At 42.7% G+C, this 14,799-nt stretch overlaps 1 protein-coding gene across 1 annotated transcript in view; it reads right to left on the reverse strand.

The window, feature by feature from the left end:
• The window catches only part of unc5db (unc-5 netrin receptor Db), a 162,695-nt gene that overhangs the window by 92,061 nt on the left and 55,835 nt on the right, over positions 1–14,799 (reverse strand). The gene's annotated exons all lie outside the window — the stretch shown is intronic.

A 14,799-nucleotide genomic window follows, 5' to 3' on the forward strand; every position in this document is an offset into this window, starting at 1 on the left:
ATTATACCCCACCATCAAATCCAATTCTGTCCTCTGAAATCGAATCGGCCCTCTCCCCACCTCTCTCAATCAATGTTGTCCTTGTTAAATGGGTAAATGAATGGATGCAGGTGTAAAGAGAGACCACACATAAAACAAACAGGCAGGGAGGCGAATGAATGGAAATAATATGCTGACATTACGGTCTGCAGGACAGGTAGATGTCTTTATCATATTGCTACAAACGCTTCCTTCACTTATTCATGCCACCTTCATGCCACGGTTTCTTTGTGTTCGTAAAAGCCTTCCCCTGGGTGAGATGGTCAGTTACATTATATGTCAGCGTATAAACATTCATGGGGTACAGAGATTTGTTTATGGTGTAAAAGCTGGTAAATAACATGGAATTATGGGTAGCAATGTAACCGAGGAGAAACGAATTACATTTACTCTCACTATTGTAGCAAGCATATTTTCGTGTGCTCGTGCTTTTTAGGAACAAGTAGCATCCATAAAAACAAAAGCCACATGAAAAGGTCCTGGTGCACCGTGTGTGAAAGGAGTTAAAACGGCGGCTGCAGCAGAGAAGACGACGCCGGCGTATCTGCAGCTGCAGGAGAGCGGAGCTCCGGAGGGTCTGCGCTCAGCTGACGCTCTGCAGAACACACATGCTCAATGGATGCCGTGTGAAAAAACACAAAAAATGCACGACAATGCAATAAAATTAAGGATGGCGTCACGTGCACGCCGGGTCTGGCTAACACGTTACTACGCTCATGGATCTGCATTCACTAGAGCGAATTATGCAAAAATCATAATCCTGATCATTTTAGTCAATACTGATATCACTATTATTTCACACGTTTACTCGCTGACTGGAGAAATCGCCACAAGTGTCAAAAGACAAGTTATAAATAACTTATCTTTAACAGCTGATTTTCTTTAACTTTAAATAGAATTTTACTGAAAAACCAAAAAAGAAAATGTCATAAAATAATATGTAATATTACATGAGGGGTTCTCACAGACGATGGCTCACTTCACATGCCTCAGCCTCCCCAGTCAGGGAGGGGCGACAGCACGCCACTGTACAGGAAAGGGGGGCTGGACTCACGATACAAGACGAAGCGGAAAGTAATCTTTTTATGTTGGCCAGCCCTGGTGTTCACTGAGAGGACTGGTTATAGTGGGACAGAGAGGCTGAGTGGACTGGTTATAGTGGGACAGAGAGGCTGAGTGGACTGGTTATAGTGGGACAGAGAGGCTGAGTGGACTGGTTATAGTGGGACAGAGAGGACTGGTTATATTGGGACAGAGAGGCTAAGCGGACTGGTTATAGTGGGACAGAGAGGTTGAGAGGACTGGTTATAGTGGGACAGAGAGGTTGAGAGGACTTCTTATAGTGGGACAGAGAGAGGACTGGTTATAGTGGGACAGAGAGGCTGAGAGGACTGGTTATATTATTCTTTGCGAATGAAAGAGCAGAGAGGTTGAACCTCGGGCAGACTGTGGAGGACTTTGGTGCATAAGACTCACAGAATGACTTTCAGACAGGTGAGTAGAACAGCAAACATTTTCTGGAAATGCAACATTGTGTAAGCAGGAAAAAAAGTGACTTGGACTTGTGTGTGAAAAGAGGAGAAAACTGGAAAAGCAATGTACATACAGGTATGGCTCTGTAATGAGAAACATGACAGAAAGCTCAACACAGGCAAATTTTCCGTAATCACTGAGTGACAGGTTGGAAATTGTTCTTCAAGCAGATGGATATTAAATTATTTCTCAGTGATATCGGATGGTGGGTGAGAGGACAAAACTGGATATGCTGGAAGACTGTATATAAAATCAATTCATTACATCTATCTGTGCAGAGGAACTCGGGCCAGTGCACACATCTGATGCAAAATTGACTCCTGTCAGATTTTCTTTTCCAGCGCTGCTTCCACTCGCAGCGTTTTAAATGCGCAAACAGCCAATTTCACATTCATGTCATACATGACATTTCTAAAAACAAACAACAAAGACAAAACATTATGCTTGGAAGAAATCAATGTGGCAATGATTTCCTAATTCTTGAAAATCACAGGCAGCCCTGCCATTTGAGTTTAGTTCCCAGAGGGACGGCAGTCTTTCATTGTCCATACATATCACCACATGTGGAGGCATGCCGGTACACGAGCTACCGCAAGCTGCGTCCACACACACCGAGGCCGTCTCCCTCTCAGCTCTTTGCTGTATAAATTATGCATCCCCTGCATTAAATAGATCCTTTTCCTTTTTTTACTCTTCTTCATTTTACACTGAACAATTTCTTGACACCTTGCAGGTAATTATCATTCTCATCTTTCGGCAAACTGTTGGATTTTCAAAGAATGGAAGTACTTTGTCTAACCTGGTGCAACCTGTGCCTTGTCAACACGGATCTGTGGGAGAGCTATTTTCAAAAGAACGTTGCTGTGGCCCGTCTGCACACTGTGCTGTGTCTCTGGCATACTTTGGATATTTTTTCCTCTGAAAGAGCAAAGTTTCTCTCGCTGAGCCCACACTAATGAGAAAACTAGACAGCTCTTACATGAGCTGCTTATCATGCATCATCTTTTAACTGCAGATATTAGAATATTTCACTAAGCATACCCCAAGAAAAAAAACACTACATTCAGCTATGTATAAATATACAAATAGAGTACGTACAAGTGGTGTGGATAAATAATGGCTACCATTAACTGCAATATGATTTCGACAAAACAATGAGCATTAAATCTGCTTTTAAGTAACCCTGGAAGGAGGATAATTTGGGGGTTGATTACAGCAGCAGCCAACAAAATAAAATCCATGCAATGGTCCCTGTCTTCATTTTATTACATGTTATGACTTACTTGAAGTATTACATACTCCTCAGTGGATTAGGAGGTTTATGAACTTCAAAATACCAATTTAAAATAATCCAGCATGCATGGTGGACAAGTTAAGAACACAGCAGCTTCATTAGCTCCTGAACAGTTTACATTTTATTATAAATCGAGCCAAAGACAGACGATGCATCAACACAAATCCAGTGGAAGTGACGAGGAACAAAAAAGTCATTTTTCTGTGGAAGAATTCGTTCCAAAGTTCCGAAGCCAATATGAGGCTTCATTCGTCTGAGCTCTCCGAATCAAGTCACAGATTTTTAGTACAGAATTCCTTCCATGTGTTTCCAGGGACTGTATTTCCTTGCTGAGCTGCAGTACTTGGAAAGTAACACAGCAACCACTAACTCATGTACATATGGGCATGTGATTACTGGTTTAAGATGGATGTGGCAAAACGTGAACAGCTTTTGGCATCCTCCATTGTGTTTTGTGTCCCATTGTAAATCTGTGTACTGTATGTGCTTAATGGAAAATACTCAATTTGAATGGGTGAACTGTTCTATACAGTCAATGCGCTAATCCTGATTACTAAATCCAGAGTGTCTTTAACCCCTGTTGGGCAGTAACCGATTACTGTGATTACTTTTTCCAGTAACGAGCAATGTAATGCATTCCAGTTTGAAATCCATTTACTACATTACAGATACAAGATGAAGAGTTGATATCAGTCTGGCCTTTGTGCCTCCAGTAGACTGGGAAGGGTTAGCCTGTTCAGGGAAACTCATGCTAAGCTAGCTTTTATCTCTATGTGGTCAACACATGTGTGGAGTTGTTCCGAGGCACCTTTGATGCCAAATAACAAATTACAAGTAACAAGTAATGTAACATCTTACTTTTGCTGTTGTGCGGGTAAAGTAATGTAATTAGTTTTTCAGTAAATAAAGGTCAAACCGGTCTTGTATGTTGCTGTCTTTTTCTTTTCAAAGCATGTTCCAGGGGTTATGGATGCGTATGATTCCCAACCTTTGAGCCAAGACAAGCTTCAAGATGGCAGAAAAAGCCTAATGCTGCCACACAAATGCTTTTTCACATTTCCTCCTTTTTTTTTTTTGGTTCTTGTATCTTTAGAAAAATCACTGTTGGGTTGCGCATTCACAGACTTCTGTAATCTGTGGCGAGGGGTTACAAGTAGACACAGCTTCATTTTAAAGAGTCTGAGAACCTTCACGGCGCCTTCACAGCCACCGGATCTGAAACCAACTGAACACCTATGGGAGATGTTGAAGCAGGCTCTCCACCACCATCATCAACACACACAATGAGAACGCTGTTCATTCATCCCTCAGAGTTCTAGAAATTTTGAGTACCAGTGGCTTGATTTATTTTAAATTCCAGTATATGGTGTCTATGTACTGTATGACTGAGTACCCTATTTTTAATGAGTTTTGAGACCTTGAGACTATTCACAAACCCGTACAATGACATCTTCATTCGAAGCTTCTGAAAAAGCTTTCCATCACATGTTAATTTCTACTATTATTCTTCAGACCTTCAAGGCTTAGAGATTTACAGTACAGTATATTTGCCTTTGGTAACCACTCTGGTGGGCAATTTTATTTTATGAAAAATCTTGAATTTTATCTTTAGTCTGTTAATTACTGATAATGAATGTCAGAGCCATAAACATGAATGCAGTGCTGACAGCAGAGCCACGAAACAGCCTGTACTGCGTTCACAAATTCACGGGGAAGCCTGCAAATAAAACTGAAATTGTTCAACCAGAGAGAAACACTGCTTCAACATAATTTAAAGCACTCACACGTTTAATGGTTGGGGCATGTAATCCGCCTCCATCCAGCACCTTCCTCAGCACTACTCTAATCAGCTAATTGCTGCTATGATGAATAAAAATAGTCGAGCCCAGGCGAGCCTCTCCTTTCACTTTTTCCCCCACCGCACAACAACTAATGATGTGTCTTGTCCTTTTCTCTTAATGTTCAAACATTCAGCACATTCAAAGGTAGCAGATAATTGGAACAAGGTGACAATCCACGCTCCATAAACCCGGCGCCGTAGCGTTGGCTGCTCCACTCATGATGGAGGCTCATAAATATCAGCCTTAATGAAGGAAATGACTGCGCGCCAATAAGTCACTTATTTCCTCATTACGCTGGTTAATTTTAACACTGCCTCTAAAATGCTCCCTCACCCTATCTGCTGCCAGTCACAGGTTTCCACCTGACTTAACATGAGGCTCAGTGCAGCGGACCTGCAGCTGATAAATGCCCTGGGTATCAATCTGCATACAGGGACACAGGCGACACGGCGGTGGTGCTGTCGGCTCTGGCTGGCTGACAATGCCTGGGAGCCGGGGGACCGTGTAGAACAAAAACAGATTCAAATCAACAATCTCTAAGAAGACGTGCCAGGGCAATAAGCACTAGAAGGCCTGTTTGGATACGCAAGGAAGGACCGAGACAGTCCATGCTTTTATGATCGAGTGTACAGTCATTGAGCTTTAAAAGAGCAGCTTTGGACTTTTGGAAAATTGACCCCAAACCCCTTTTTTAGCAAAGAAGTACTGCTAGTGAGCCCAAGAGGCTGACAATGCAAAGGTGTAGGACCACAAACAACATATAACAATTATGTGAAGTTGGTTATGGGGTTCATGGGCGTTGAGCTCAGCCAATCTCTATGCAAACATGCCTTTTAAAGCCAAATCCATACAATGAGACTTCTCGAATCTCAGAGTCCCCGTCCTGCTTACACAAGACGTCTTCTTTCCAGACAGCTGTGCTGATAACAAGACTGGAGAAATCTGCGCCTGGGGAGAATGAGCGCAGTAGTCAACAACAACACATCACAGTGTGACCACTACCTCCTTCCTTCCTCAGTTTCCTTTGTGCCCTCTCACTGGACACTGCACTCAAACAAGAGGGTCATCTTGTTTTTGGTGACAAGGTCTGGGTCTGAAAACTGTCATACCAACTGGGGCAGTCCTCAAAGAGGTCAAGACAAGACTTGGAACCAGACAACATATTGTGATGGATTGTGTGCCAAGTGTTTGCCACAGATCTCAAATAAGGCTTGAGATGTTTAGTGGGCAAAGTTGCCGTTTTGCTGTAAGTGTGGTGAAAAAGGAAAGCCCTTCCAGAGCATGAATGGACTGGGATTTTTGGTCTGGTGGAGGTGCTAAAGAGATTAGGATGATTAGGATTCAACCTCTAGGGTCTAGAAACACCAAAGGCACAAGGTCACAAAGATCAGTGGAAATCCTCTCAGGATCATGGTAAAGCACTTCTGCTCACGCAGGCAGGGCGTCCCAGGTGTTACTCTGGACTAAGGTTTTGACAGATGCTCTGAATGACAAGTCTGTGATAATGCCAGACCAAGCCAGGCTAAAAATCATTCACATTAATGTTTGTTTGTGTGGAAAGCAGGCAACTCCATTCTGTTACATGTGTTAGTGGTGTAACACCAGGACACCGGGTACTGTTTTAAAAAACTAACTAGCTAAGAAAACTGCAACCAAAAATATTACACTGGTGTGAAAAATGGTGCTTGGCCAGAGCTCAACTGATTGTGATTCTGACACAAAAGGTAAATGATGTCAGGCAAGGCTGTTGGTGTATTAACCGGGACTGGTGAGTCACAAAGCCACAACCCGTCCTTGCTACTAGACTGACAGCTTGCCACAGCACGAATCCTTTGCAAACCCGACTAAAATGGACGCTGGAGGAGAGGGGGCTCGCGAAAGATCAAGCTGACAGCACGATACGCTTTTCCTTGCCGGGCCTCCTGACTGAGTTGGACATTACTATTTCACACAGCTCCTCCGCAGCCAAAGTCCTTTAAAACCACACAGTCTTCCTCTCACATCTGCGAGATCACCGGGGACTTCTCGTGGATCTTTTACAGGGGCTGAGATAGGCGGAGGGCAAGGATGAGGAGCGTCAGCATTGTGAGTATCGGCTTTACATTGTGAGCACCCTCTCAGCCTTTCAGCAGGAGTCCTCCTCATTTGAAAGGCAGAGAGTCAGGACATGTCAGACTAATCCTTGACACTAAAGGAGAAAGAGTGGCTGAACAGAAATGCAGGACTGGGAGACCGCTGAGTGAACTCCAGAATATAGGTGGTGGAGACACTGAAAGGACAGATGCTGTGGCAAACACACACTCAAAAGCACACACGCTCCCATTTTTATAGTTGTGGGTAAATTCACTGGCATTCTCTCTCACGCTAACCTCAATATGAACTCCAAAAGAAATCTGATTGAATCTCAAAGGACCAGCGGGGTTCCATATAGCTGTGTATAGTTTGCATTACTGCCAACCATTTCCCAAAGCACACCATCTATTTTAGGATACATTTCCTACTTTGCAGGCTTCCCCTGGTTCGGGTTAATATCAGTACAGTATAAAAGTCAACAGACTTGCTTGAGATAGGCACAATAATCCATCAAAGTGTATTTAGCTCTATTAAGTGATGTGTGACTGTGTAATTATGCAGTTGGGAGCAAGAACGTTTTGTAAGACTCTGACAAATTGGTGCGTTTCAGTTCTTTTGGGAAACAGTGACATTTAAGACAAAAGTTGGCTGACCAACAACAAACCTTGGAGGAAGACCAAACAGCTTGGATTTCATTGCACAACCCTGTGCTGAAGAATGATAAATAAATGAGCCTCGAACACTCGGACCATAATAACAGGCCTTTCTGCAAAAAGAGCAGGACCTCATTAGTTGAGATTCTATTTCTTGGTGCAGATTTGCAGGTAAATTTGCTAGAAAACTAATGATAAAACAAGCAGGCAATGTTCCTTTCAGGCAAATAACACTACAGGAATTGACATATTCATCCACGCTACAGACGAGAAGGCATTTTTCATATACAGCAGACAGCACTACATAAGAAGTGCATCATATTTACAGTGGAGACACAAACAGGACTGCATCCAGGACAGCTCAGCAACGATGCAGCTAGCTTCCTATTGGCTTAATTAATAGCACTGGTATAAAAGTGAGCAACATGAGACACCACCCTGAGGGTCATCTGAGTGTGAGGATCATTAATGCGTCCTCTGTAGTATTTTCTTTCTTGGTCTATTATTAAAAAAATACATGAAGCACACACAAACCCACGTCGCCCGACTTTAAAACGCTCACGCACAAGCAAATAACCGCATCCATGCAAAGGACGCACACAGCTATATCTTTATATACAGCACCATGCCCACCTGCACAAAGACATCACAGCAAAGCAGCTCTGTGTCTGCGAAGTAATTCAGAAGAAAATAACTCAAAGAGCAGCAAGAGATTTTCACTTTTTTTCATTTGCTAGGTGGTCTGTTAAACACAGACCCAGGGGGATTAGACCCTTTGTAGGTGATGATTCAGTGTGTGCAGCCTCACTGCATGAAAGACGGGCCGGCCACATTGTTTACAGATACACATTTTGTAGCATGACAATGTCAAGCAATATTCCAACTCCACCCCCCTCCCAGCCCGCGCCCCGACTGTACGCTTCTCAGCAAAGCCTCTTACATGGCCTGTAATCAATTTTAAAAGGTTGAATGGTATGAAAAGCAATTACACGGCACATGTGTCCACTGTCAGGCAGCTGGCGAGGCTGCAGTTTGAGAGGTGGGCTCCCCAGTGATTACAGAGCATAGATCTGGAGCTGTGTCAGTTATAGGTTGTTTCTGTTAGATCCTCCTGTTACACCAGAGGCCCAGGCAGCCTTACAGGCCTGATTGACTGAGACAGCCTCTGACAGTTATTGACAGGCTGCTGCACTTCCCAGAAAGGGCAACAGAGAGAGGGAGAGAGACTGGGAAGCTAAACCTGATGGTCGGGTTGCTCACATATCCCATTTCTGCTTAGTTTCAAAGTGGAATGCCTTCCTTTGTTTGAGGGCACTTCTTATGGACTGATGGGTTGGTATTGGCTGCTTATAAAATATCAAATATCTGCCAGTCATGATACCCTCTGCTGAAACTCTCCTTCAATGACTTCACATAAGAAAAACAATAAAACTGCTTTGCATTTAGTAAACTCATCAGTTTGCAGTAACTTTTTCACATTATTAATACGTCTTCTGCTGCTCTATATAACCTACTGCCGACTGATACCACGCAATATGACTTCAGCCTTGAGAGCTGAGGAAAGCCTCTTTCCTCAGAAAAATCCTCTGCTGCTCAGAAAGTGATATGTTTAATATTTACAGCAGTTTGTCTGGAATAAATAAATGTCAGAACCCAACAGCTTCACTGCCTTTATTATAAAAGCATGTTGGGAAAAATCCTGCACCTAAACAGTGACTGCATATCACCAAAAACAAGGTCAGACGAAAATAGGCCAGAGGAATCTGGCAAAAAAAGCAAAAACTGAGGATTTATGTGACAAAAGAAGTTTTTTAAATTCACTTATTTCTTACATTTTTTATATCCCCATTTGTGAAACGTTGTGATGATTTGAAATGATTAGTCAATTAATAAATTAGTCAACAGAGAGAAAAGGAGGAGTTACTATTTTGATAACTAATTAATCATAGAGTTTCATTTCTAAATTGTGAGGATCTCTGTCATCTTATGTGAATATCTTTGTGTTTTGGACTACGTGTCAGACAAAACAAGCTATTTAGAGACATGAGCCCGGGCTTCAGGAAGTTGTGACTGTGAAAAACAGTCTGCTCTGCCAAGAAAGAGGAGCACATCAGTCGTTTCGGCAAATGCCCAAAAGCGACATATGTTTCTGCTTTAAAGACAAAGCCATCCAGTGGCGACAGTAGCCCAAGTCCACGTAGGGAGAAGATCGGGTTTAACCCGAAGGTTAAACTGCAGTTCCTTGAATGGCCACTTGAGGCTGGCTCCAAAAGCGAGTCGATCCCCATAGACCCCCATGTTAAAATGCCTTAATTTACTGCAGATAGAAACATGTTTTCAGTCTGGTACAAAAGCCAAAAAACAAAACAAAACAAATGGTTTGGGTCTCTGGAGAAAATCTCCCCACTGAACTGTCCAGAGAGGGAATTTTTATATAACTCACTCATTTAAGTTATATCAAGGCTTAAAGTTATGCAGAATTATACTTTGAGTGACAGCTAGCCACTAGATTTAAGCGTCCTGGCTTCATTCGGCCCACCTCAGCTCCACCCACGCTCCACCTGTTTGCCCATTTTCAAATTAGCCAGGAGTTTGGTGGAGTCAGGCACTGCCAAGATGGTTTCACTGTCACTGAGCTTTACAATGGCTCCTCAGACACCTATGTCACAATGACTACGACCATGTTTTACACAGTCTATGGTGGATGGATGGGTCAACAAAACAATGTTTTTGTTTTGGCCTGATGTGATACTGAAGATGGAAAAACAAAAGACAGGGGTAATCAGGATAATATGGTACACTCAAAGAGTACTGCTAGTATTGAATGTCAGAGCAGGCCGCTGCTGGCTCTGTCAAACACACACCAACCACGCTAACAAACGATGGAGATCTCTGAGCACAGATTAACTGCTGCTGATATTGCAAAAATTTTACAGTGCAAGTAAACGAACATTTGCAATTGTCCTGAACACAAGCGGGGCACACCGTTAACTATGCCATTAACAGTTAGCCGCCACTTGCTGTAAATGTCAACACTCAGCATTATTGGGAAATACTGACAAAGTACAACACTTAGATTAGCGACAGCAGTAGACGGACTTGGATAAGCGGCCACACAGTTTGAGCTTGTGGCCTGTGAAATCCTCGACGATCACACTGCGAGTGTAGCATGTGCTGCATGTTCCCATCAACGCGCTTTCAGGTGTTGTCTTTGGCCTGAATGCGCGTCATCCTGTGTGCTCACGCTTCATTGCTCTGTGCAGCTGGTGAAGATACGTAGGCACCAGCAGCTCGGTTAGGTGTTGATTATCTCTTTAGGAAAAAGAAACGTCTCTGTGACTGAAAGGCAGAATTCATGCCACCCTCACAAGGGTGTAACATATGGAACCCTATTGTTCAGTCCTAAATAAATAACAAAGGCCTTAAAGAAGTAATTAATCATATAAATACACTGTGGACAATACGATGTAAAATCATCTAAGAACTTATTATTATGATGTTATTTTATAATTAATTTCCATAATATATCTTTATTCCAACACATCCCCATACAAAAGTCAGTTATTATTCCATAATTGCATTTTTCCCAATAATGAGTTGAGTTTTGTAGTTTAATTCACACATTTTCCACAATTTAGTCATGTGGTTATTTATTTAACAACAATTATTACGCTACCTCTTCAAACTGCAGCAGTAAATACAACACGGTTTAACGTGCTACGGCATTTCCCCAAAAAAGAGGAAAAAAGTTTCTCTATTAGCATTACAGTTCACTGAGAAATGGCGTGTTAGCCTTGTTAGCAATAATAATGGATACCGATGGGTCTACCAGTAAGCCGCTGGCTCATCAGCATTACATTTGGGTCTCATGTATAAACATGAGGTGTCTGCTGTCCTAATCCTCACAATACTGCTGAATCAATCCGCCCTTTATTAGACTTCAAGCCACTGTAGAAATGTTGTTGCCAGAAATACTGATGACACTGATTTGCATACTACTACAAAATCTATCCCTGCCATGGATTGTCTTGGAGGCAAACTAACCTTGCTTTTATGATCACAGGCTCATCAGATTAAAAATTAATCCCAAAGCACAAAACGGGAAAAGACGGGCGCAGATAGAAGTGTTGTCAGGTTGTTTGATTCTCAGACACCGACGCGAGCCCTGTACTATGAAGAACTTGCTGGTTATGTAATCTTTTAAGACAAACTGAATTCATTTTACGCTCTAATGTCCTCTGTTTGATGATCCGAGGTGTTTGAAGAGCGTTTTGTCACAAAATTAATTTGCTTCTAGTTGCTTCTCTTAGCGAAATGATAATCAAAGGCTTCAAATATGTTTGAGAGAATGTAGATTTCATGCTTTATCTGCACATGCTGGGAAAACAAGGCAGCGACACCTTTTCACATTGTGTTGGTTCTGTGCTGCAGCACGCTGGATTTGGAAAGAGACAATGACTGTGAGCTCAAAGTGCTACCTCTGCTTCCATTCCAGTGTGGTTACATCCACACGAGATGAACAGCGTAGAAACTGTCACTTTTTATACAATGCCCCCCAAATTAGGGGACAGGAAGTAATGTGACAAGTCAACATAAAGTAAACTATAAACTACAATCCTTTGCAGTCAGCGACTGTCTGAGGCGTCCGACTCGCACACACCCGAGCAGGCACTTTGTGTCTTCCCTGGAAACACTCTGCCATCTCTGCACCGCAGCCACATTCACTTCCTGCTTGTTTTAGGCATTTTTTTACCTTCAGTCTGGTCTTCAAGAAGCAAAACACATTCTCAGTTGGATTACACTCAGGTGACTAACATGGCTAGTCACACTCATTCTGCTGTTTTCTAGCGCTGACCCAAATGTGTAGCAGCACCTATCAAAAACTATCAAGGAACAAAAACTGGCATGGAATTCTTCTTTCCTTTCAGACTGTTTGCATTGAAACAATTCTAGTAAAATGTAATTTATTCACATAAAAATCCTTTAGTGGAAGATACATTTATTTGTTTTCTTAGTAAGAGTAAGTGTGGAGCCAGGAAGTGATTAGCTTATCTTAGCATAAGGGCTGGAATCAAGGGGAAGCACGTAGCCCCAGTGTGTTCAGAGTTTAAAAATGTACCAGCACCTCTAAAGTCCACTAATTCATAAAGAAACATAAATGTAAAGGGGAATTAAGCTGCGTCTATTTCTTGTTGACAGCAGCTTGGTGCATTGACTCCCTGGAGTCGATGTCGACAACAAGACTCCAGGAAGTGTTGAAAATATTGCTGCTCCTGGCCAAGAAATAGCTCCGACATGTAGCTCATTTGGCTTTTTCTACTGATTAGACGAACAAGTACTGAGCTTCTCTGGTGAAGCAAAAAGGGGATTTTTTATTTAAAAAACCCAATACCTTAAATAAGGCATCTGGAAAAGTATTGCTTAGGTACTCAGGTATCATTGTCCTACATTCTGAAGCTTCCAGACTTCTGAAATCACCGTTCCCACTGATCTTGGTGGGAGGGATTAAAAATGGGAACATCATCTTCCTGCATCACACTGGGAAAGATGGCAGAACAGAAAAACTGCCACAAAAATGAGGAGCTTGTACTGCCTCAACGCACCTAAAAAGAATGTGGTAGTTCAGCCTTTAATAACAACCCCTATATTGGCACATCTTTTAATTGATTTACAAATTGTTAAGCTACCAAAGCGTCTGAAAACAATTCTGTCTGATAATTGGCCTATAAAAGAGCAACAAGCAGCGGACTGTTCACACGGTACAGACGCAGACGCCTTCAAACATAATGTAAGGCTGTGTGGACTGTCCATTCAGAATGCGTGACATCTGAATAAAAACAGACATAAATCAAATATCACACAGACACTATCTCCCTAAACTGAGACAGCTGAAAATGGGAAAAGGTCTGCAGACCCTTCAGAAAGGAACGTGTCTGGCTGACTGAATGGCTTTGATCACTCTTTCAGCGACGGCAAATGCCTTAAGCGTTACCTGCGCCGTCTCCTGGCACATTTAAATTGAAAGGCCAGAAACTAATTACCAACTGCGACTGCCTGACAAAGCTCCAATTCCAACTCATTTTCCCTGTCAAACAGAGAGAGGGGGTGGATGCTGGAGCTTGTCAAACTCAGGACTCACTCTGCATAAGCCTGGCTCCATGCCCCCCCCCCCCCGTTTAAACTCTAACTGTCCAGCTTGCTGCTGTCTCCTGATGTGAGGAAAGTGCACAGAGGCTCAGCGGTCGTGAGGTAAATTGAATCTCAAAAGACGAGAGCCATACGGTTGGGGCTGATTTATTTACAAGCTGGCTGATGAGGGCCACAGAGGGCCCACACTGGGATTCAGGGGAAATGGCCTCTAAACCCGAGTTGAGGCGGCTCTGATAAATCTTATTTAACACTCTGCTTTATACTGCGGAGGAAAACTCAAGGTGCTTCTGCCACAGCTACACTCACACAATCACAGATACAGACAGAGAACAGATAGTTTCTATGCATTAATGCAACCCTCTGGCGCCGCTGAATTTTTATTTCCAGTTTCCACTGTGGCACAACAGTAATTGCAGCATGCTGTTTTGCAGTCTACGCAACATTTAGTTTTTGAGGGTCATTGGGCTTCAGCCTGTGCAAGCACTCACAGGGTGGAAAGTGGACAATCCTGACCGGACTGTCATCGACCTTTCCAACGCACATTTTATGTTGCCCTAGACTCTTAAAAACCACAGAGTCTCATTTGCTCACATGAAGAAATCAGGCCCATGACCTTTTGGCTCTTAGACGACATATTAACCACTAAATAACATAATAACAAGTAAGCTTATGTAACTTATGCTGACCTGCAGCCACTGTAGCCACAAATTGTAAATACCAGGTAACAATAGATGCTAATTCGTGTCGTCTGGCCGAACTGAATGGAAAATATATATCCATTGTTGGCTTTTTGTTATGATTAGTTTGGTATTCATACTAACTTGTCAAAAACTAAAAAAGAGTGCAAACTTGGTGTGATACTCAGTAACTCACTACATGGACCCATGATGGAGCATGAAAACATCCAGTGATGACCAACAGCCTCTGCTGCACCTCACTGTGCCTCAATCATATCTAATGAATCATGACAGACAGGTACAAAAAGGTTGTCTTGTGAGGTAATGTTGTGGCGTCGGCGGTCCATCTTTTTGAAGACAGCCGTGTCTAAATGTAAGGGGGATGTGGACAGTGGGAAGGGTGATGGGACAGTCCAGGGCAGGGCCCTAATTTTCAAATCCCAGTATTGACACATATCACATCTAGTATCACACAATCCTGTGGTTAGTCTGACTTGTATTTGCACCATAAATTAATTCTACTGGAGGCATATGCATAC

Source organism: Chelmon rostratus, chromosome 5 (genome assembly GCF_017976325.1).
Source record: "Chelmon rostratus isolate fCheRos1 chromosome 5, fCheRos1.pri, whole genome shotgun sequence".
Taxonomy (NCBI): domain Eukaryota; kingdom Metazoa; phylum Chordata; class Actinopteri; order Chaetodontiformes; family Chaetodontidae; genus Chelmon; species Chelmon rostratus.